The following is a 7831-nucleotide window of genomic DNA, read 5'->3' as shown; positions in this document are numbered from 1 at the left end:
TTTTCCAAATACACAATCAACAAGCAGTTGATTGTTGACCCCTACATCTGCGATGGTCAAGTTTACTTGTATACTTCTACATCAATAGCATCATGCCTACAATTCAATAGTGGGAAACCAGAACAATTAGCGATGGGCGTACAATCATTTTACTTAATTATATGGCATGGTAGATGGTTTGTCAAATTTGTTCATCACAAACCTCTACTTTGGAATGCAATCTGTGGCAAATCACCTTAATCATCGGCATTTCTTCTAGACATGGAGACCAACAGCAATAAGTTTCTTGATGGTGGTAGAGATTCTCCACTATCAGCACCAACTTTGAAGCAGCAAATGTGCCTATGGAAATATGATTTTTTAAAAGCACACATATGCCTGATAGAAAGGAAAAAATAAAAAAGCCTGCAAAGATGACCTCAAAGGCAAATGACGTATTAAAATTTTGAATGCTACTAAGTCAAAAATCTCTCACATTCTTCAAGTTTGATGTTTGGTAAACATGTGCTACCTTAGCTTACACAATTCGATGAGTATTTTGCTAGGGAATATTTTAGTGAGAAATGAAAAATTAAATATGTAGCTTACCATTTATTTGGCCACTCTTTGCTTTAGTGGAGCATACTTTGTAAAACTATCCAACAGTCGATTACATGCAAAAGATTTTAACAGGGGTTAAAACATTGCTTTGGTTCCTCAATTCAATCTTAATGCTCACCATGCTTTGGTCAAATTTTCTTGGATGCAAGGAGATGATATATCTCGTTATATTGGCCACTTCTAGGAATGTCTTCTACTACTTGCATTGAAAAGAAGTCTTCGTACAAAGATGATTTACCAAACAGATTTAATCAAAGCTCAATTTTCTTAAACTGACTTTGTAAGGTTTCCACCTTTCTGGAAGTAGGAAAATAAACCTCTAAGTTTTATTTGAGAGCACACGACATACAAAGTAGCAAACCCTTAACTAGAACATAGTCAAAACTCGTATTTTTGGATTCTTAAGCATAGCTTTACTTCAGGCAAAAATTTTCTAAATTGAATTTGGACAAAAATCGACTCCCGAATCCTAGCCGAAAGTTTTTTGGCTACTTTTAATACAATAGATAAATTGGAGACCTTTAATAATTATTAAAGCACATGGCTTTTCACATGACCTAGCAGATATTTTTCCACATAGACCAAGTAATTCCAGATAAAGCAAAAAATTGATATGAAGATAGCTGAATTGAAAACTTAAGTTGCAAAGATGCTAGGGGTGACATGATGAGCCTGCAAGGGATTTTAAAAAATCGGCATGGAACACTAGGGATAGTTGGAGGGCTTCTTCAGAAGTGAGAAACTGCCAAATGCAAGCCCTGGGTGCGAAAAAATTTATAAATAGGCCCCTAGGCTTCACATTTTACATAAACTCGGAGACCCTAGAAATTTCTCTCTGGTGTAGAGACATTCCACCCAAAACATCACTAGAGAGAAAAAACTCCTAGTGATTAATCCAGGTAATTAACACTAATTTTGTTAAATTAATAACAAATATATTAATTTATGTCTATTTTTCTAATTATATTATTAATTAGAAAAGATTAAGCATATTTTTTATTAATAATTATCCTCATATAAATTATTAAATAGCTAAATATTTAATCTTTGATTATGAATAATAATCTCATTAATTATTAATCTATATAAGGACTAAATTTGTCTAATTTAGGTCTTAAATAAGAAAGAATATAGCAAATAAACCTACATAATTATGAATTATTTTCTAAATATTTTACATATTGTTAGAAAGCTGTGAAAATTATATCAAAAATATTTGTGTAATTTTGATCTTTATTACAGTAGAAATAATTAATTATTAGATTAAAACTGATAGAAAATTAAAAAATGTAGCTTAGTAAATCATGAGATACTTTTTAGAGGTAGATTACAATGTTAAGATCCATGATAAAAATATCTTACTTATTTAATTAGTTTTGTTAGTTACTATTGTATATATTCTTTATTTTAAGTAAAACATTAAGTAAGATAATTTATAAATCATCTTAAAAACTAATAAGATGATTTTAAGAGGTAGATTACAATGTTAAAAACCCATGATAATTATCTCACAGTTAGATAATTATTTTTGTTAGGTATTATTATTTATTTTTTAATTTTTTCCAAAAAATTAAGTAAGATAGTTAGTAAATTAGCTTAAAAGTTAATAATATAATTTTTAAAGATATAATATAGTATTACAAACTCGTGATAACTATCTCATAATTATTTGAATAGATTTTATTTTACTATTGCTAAAATTCATTATATTTAGTGAAAACTTAAGTAGAAAAATTAGTAATCTAGCATAGAAGTTAATAAAATAATTTTCAAAGGTAGATTATAGTGTAAGAAACCCGTGATAAATATTTCATAATTAGTTAATTAGCTCCTCTAAATACCATTCCTTAAATTCTTTGACTTTAGTAAAAAGGTAAGTAAGGTAATTAGTAGATCAGCTTGGAAGTTCATGAGATAATTTTTAAAGGTAGATTATATAGTTAAAACCCCATGATAAATATCTCATAATTAATCAGCTTAGAAGTTCATAAGATAATTCTCATATCAATATAATAGTGTTATAAATGTGTGATAATTATATTTTGGTTACTTCATTATTTTTCTTATATTACTATATCCAAAAAATATTGGTTAAAAATTAAAGGAAACAATTAGCAAATCCACTTAGAAACTTCTAAGATAAATTTTTAGAGCAATAATACACTTTTAAAAAGCTAAGATAAATATATCTACATCATATATTTAAGATAATAATTATTGAATAAAAAATAAACTATTTATTATTATATTTAAAAGAGAGAAGTTATGTAATTAACTTAAAATTATAAGATGATTACTAGAGCTTAAGTACACCATGAGGAAGCTAGGATAAAAATATCTTGTTCATATAGGTAGCTAAGAAATTACTATATTAAAAAGCTACTATTTTCTATGATAGATCAAAGAGGAAAATTAGCATATTGATTTTTGGAGATTAGACATAGATTCATATACCTAAATCAAGGTATCAAGAACCCACGATAATGTTATCACACAAAACAAAACTATTTATAGTACTATTATGCAATAAACAATCTTAGACTATGAAAAAATTAGAACTAAAGTAGTTGATAAAAATGCATCGTGGAAATTCTTATGGTAAGTTTTGAGTTTTGATACTTTACCTAATAGATAAGAATTCTTTTATAAGGATAAATATTTATGGCCCTCAAAAGAACACAAGCAAATCAGCAACCACAGGATGATGTCAATACAAAAAAAATAATGGCCACTCATGACCATGAGGCCGGTCCGAGTGTTTGTGACCACGAGCCTCAATAGATTTCAGACCAGTCTCATGTGGGTATTTGGTTATGAATTAAGGTTTAGAAAGATATTATTTTTATAAGGCCACTTTTGAGTTGGCCACCCTCGTGAACGATGAGTCTCTACTCCGTTCATATCTTGATGTTTCTACATAAGTTAGGATACCATTTTCTTATCTTGTTTTCGGTACTTGTTTTAAGAAATCACTCTTCTTGAAAATTAAGAGGAACCATTATTTTAAGTGTTCAAAGAATGTAATATCAATTACAAAAATAAGAAGCTTGTGTGAGTATGAAGTGTTGTCGATCATGGACGATTAGATCTGGTTAGTCGGGTGACTATTTATTCCCACGCACTAATGTTTAGTAAACTTCTCCAGTGGAAGAGGAGTCTACCACCAGTTGTGCCCTCACTCACGCAGAGGGAAAAAGGTGTTGGAAGAGTATTCCTTGGCCCATTTGCACAGGTTATAGGGTCAAGAAAGTTTTCAATCTTTTGGATTTTTTCTCATTTTTGGGACTAGGTCTTTTTCTAGGACTATAGTCCCAAGCTATTGCCAATGGTAAAGGCCTACTCCTTGAATTTTTTTTCTTACTTAGAGACTCTAGTTTTTATTAGGCCTAGAGACCTAACAAGGAGCCCATTTGAAGAGGTTATAGGGCCAAAAAAGTTGAGTCTTTTGGATTTTTTTTGTTTTCTCTTGCAAGATGGTGGGACTAGGTCTTTTTTTAGGGCTATAGTCCTAATCTATTTCCAATGGTAAAGGCCTACTCCCTGAATTTTTTTGTTACTTAGAGGCTCTAGTTTCTATTAGGCCTAGAGTCCTATCAAGGACTCCAACATGACTTTTAGAGTTTGTGGTTTGGAAACCTCTCACTTGGTATCAGAATATGTGTTAATTGAGATCTTGAACCTAAGAAAATTTTAAGGTATACGGTTAAAATAAGTTAAAAGACCATTTTAGATAATTTGGAAAAATCCCGTTTCCCAAATTCTAAACGTGTATGCTAGGATTGTGTTATCTAACGATTCTAAGCTCTAGTTGCCTTTAATTTAGATAAATGATCATGATTGTATGTGTCAATTTAAATTCTCTACTATAAATTTTATAAATAAACCTCCAATATAGTTCTTTAAAAATGGATTTGTATGACATCAATGCTTTTCAAAGTTCAACAAATGCTTCTAAATTGATTTTTAAGCAACATATAGATTGATATGATTTTTAAGCAACATATAGAATGATTACAATCATTAAAAAAGATAACATGTAAAGACAAATATTATTAAACTCTCTTGTCATAAATTTGATGACCTTAATCCACGTATAACAAAATAATTGGTCATGGTTTTGTAGCATGCTATCAAGTTTTAAATACACAATAAATCAAACAACATTCAAACTAATATTTCACATTTAAAAAGTCTAAACAATAATATAGAGTATCCTTTGGCTATAAGACCAAGATGCCATATATTGCACCTATGGCCGTAAGGCCATAGAGTGCACTTTGTAGATATGTTATGACTTTAAGCTAATCCAAAATATGTCTCTTTATGACCTCAAGGCCATAGGGTTAGGATTTTTAGTAGGTATCAACGTATAAAGAGATCCATGGCTTCAAAGACAAGAATTGCCAGACATCCTACTCTTGGAGTGCACTAGAAGCTCTTGCCGCCTAAATCTTGACCTATTGGCATCCAAATTCAATTTTGAGCATACCATTGGGTTGCTGAGCACTAGGAGAATCTTGGGATCAAGTTTGTACAAAATCTAGGCAGTTAGACATCCTATGCGTAGGATGTCTCCAGCTTGATTTAGGGCTCCAAACCAACCTATGAGTACACCACTGTGATCAGCACATCAAGGAGAAGCTGGGGTGAAAATTTCAAGTCATTCTGAGCAAAAAGACATCCTACGCGTAGGATGTCTCAAGGATATTTTTAGGTCCAAATGAAATTCTGAGCATACCATTGTGTTGTTGGACTTAAGGGGAGTCTCTGGACCAAATTTTGTTAAATTCTGAGCATATAGACATCCTACACGTAGGATGTCTCTAGGTCAGTTTTAGGGTCCAACTGTACTTTTGACCACTCAAAAGTGTTCACAGTGTCACAGAGATCCCAAATCTTCTTTTAAAATTGAATTTGGACTCATTTTGACCAGTCTAAACTGCATTTCACTGTTTTGGCCATAACTTTCACAAACGGTATCGGATCGGAAAAGTTTTTATATCAAAACGTAGCCTGAGAGCGGCTCTACAGATCTTACAGCAAAACTTGAACTAAATGTATGCCTATGACAACTGTTTAGTTCAACTTTGAAAAAAAAATGTCGTTTGAGGCCTCAAAATTCATCCGCAAGTTAGGGGTGTCTGAAAGCGACAATTTGCGAGAATTGTGACGAAACGGTTGCGGTTTTGGACATAGTTTCGACTTTTCCCTAACCAAAGAAATTGAACACAGTGGACTAAGTCTACTTGAACCAAGCAAAAGCTCTTAAGCCCAGAAATCATGTCTACCCTAGATTCAAACGCAGCTTACACAAGCTTGGAGATCCCGACGATAGAGGAATATCCTCCCACAATGGATCTCCAAACTTGCAATTGATAAAGACCCATCTTGTTGAGAGAGTTTGGATGATTGGTCATGAGAGTGAAGGACTATATAGATACATTGACGACAATGAGGTCAATCTTTATAGGTGCTCAGATCCATACCTAGAAGAGATAACGGATTACAAGCTCTTATATGTTTACACATACGGAGTCGACTGTCAATGGAGATCTATAGTTGTCGACAAGTATGGACGAGAATACAGAGTTGTAGAAAGCACAAATCCACATACCGTACTAGAAAGAGGTGGATATTTGGTCAATAAAGGACCACAAATGCCTCCACCAAACATGAGAATTCCTATAGGAATTCCAAGAAGAGAGCGACCAGGATTCCCTTCAAGAGCGATAACGAAAGAAGGATTGGGAGAGTCTCTGGTTAGACTTGTAGACAATCGACGAGTTAGACCATCCCAAGTCCAGAAATGGGTAAACAGAAAATACTCCGGAGATAAAGATCTGAGAGATCACGTAGCGGCTTTTAGAAGAGTGATTAGAGCAGAGGAAGTTTCAGATTTTGCGACACAGTTTGCGGGATTTGGATTGACTCTAGAAGATGATGCAGCTACATGGTTCGATTTGGTGGAAAAATGGGATTTTGAGACCCTAGATGAGCTGTTTGAGGAGTTTATTGAAGAATTCTCACCAAAAGGCATTGCTCACAACACGGTCTCGCAAATCCATAGATTCAAACAGAAAGAGAATGAATCAGTACGCAAAGCATCATTACGGCTCAAGAGATATGTTAAGCTCTGTCCGAGAGCGGAATTACCTACGCAAGCACGACTGATGCTGATCTTTATCCAGGGAATGATACATGCGGGCCTTCAGAAGGATCTGCATATGATAAGGAGGATGACGCTAAACGAGTTGATCAAAGAAGCTCTTTATCTAGTGGATAATTGTGAGGCATACAAAGAAAAGGACTTAAAGAGTCAAGGAGATGACACATCCTCTCAGCACAGTGTTTCACAGATAAGTGAGTCCATTGCCAAGCCAACGGCACCTATTGATCAAGAAAATCTTATCGACGACTTGGTCAAGAGGTTGATTCCTCTTGTAAGGTCTGATTCGGGAGAGCCAAAGTGGTGTGAAATTGAGAGAAAATGGACGAACCATACGGGGGAAGAGTGCTATTATAGCATGGAAAATGCTAGGGAGAGGTATGTACAACCTATTCCAGAAGCACCTACTCCACCTAAATACATTACGGGGAATGCGCCAGGACCAGTAGGAGTTTTAAGGCCACAGCTTGTCTTAGGACAACAACCTCCGCTGCCAGGTGCTATAATGCAGGTAGACATGAGATACATGCTAATGATGGAAGCATCAAGTTGTGACAACCACTTGGTCAAACAATGTCCTCATACGGAGATCACTGAAGTAAATGCCTATTGTCTTGAGTGTGGCATCACTCACTTGATCCCCAATTGCCCAGAAAAACCAAACCAAATCAGGAAAATCATGACAAATGTATCAGGGATTGTTCAGCTACCTAGTAGCTCAGAAAATGAAAATGTCGTACGAGTTCAAGTGGTTACGAGAGCACAAACTCAAAAGAAAGCTAATGAGAATCCAGAGACAAAGAATGCGAAAAGTGACATGAGTCCAAAGATAGATGATGGACCAAAGACAGACGCACCTAGTTAGAAAACCAAGAGCAAACGAAATACTTGGAAAGCTAGAAAGACTAGGATGAAAGCACGCAGGGAACGAGAGCAAAAATCCCTAGCTGAGAAGCTTACCGAAGCTGAGGAGAAGATAAAACAACATGAGGAAAAGGAGGCACTTTCTCTTACACAGATGGTTAAACCTCTGGAAGAACCATCCACAGATGAGAAACCGAGAAG

The sequence above is a fragment of the Adiantum capillus-veneris genome, chromosome 16, assembly GCF_014529385.1.
Source record: "Adiantum capillus-veneris isolate H3 chromosome 16, ASM1452938v2, whole genome shotgun sequence".
NCBI classification, from domain to species: domain Eukaryota; kingdom Viridiplantae; phylum Streptophyta; class Polypodiopsida; order Polypodiales; family Pteridaceae; genus Adiantum; species Adiantum capillus-veneris.
This window is presented reverse-complemented; position numbering follows the sequence as displayed.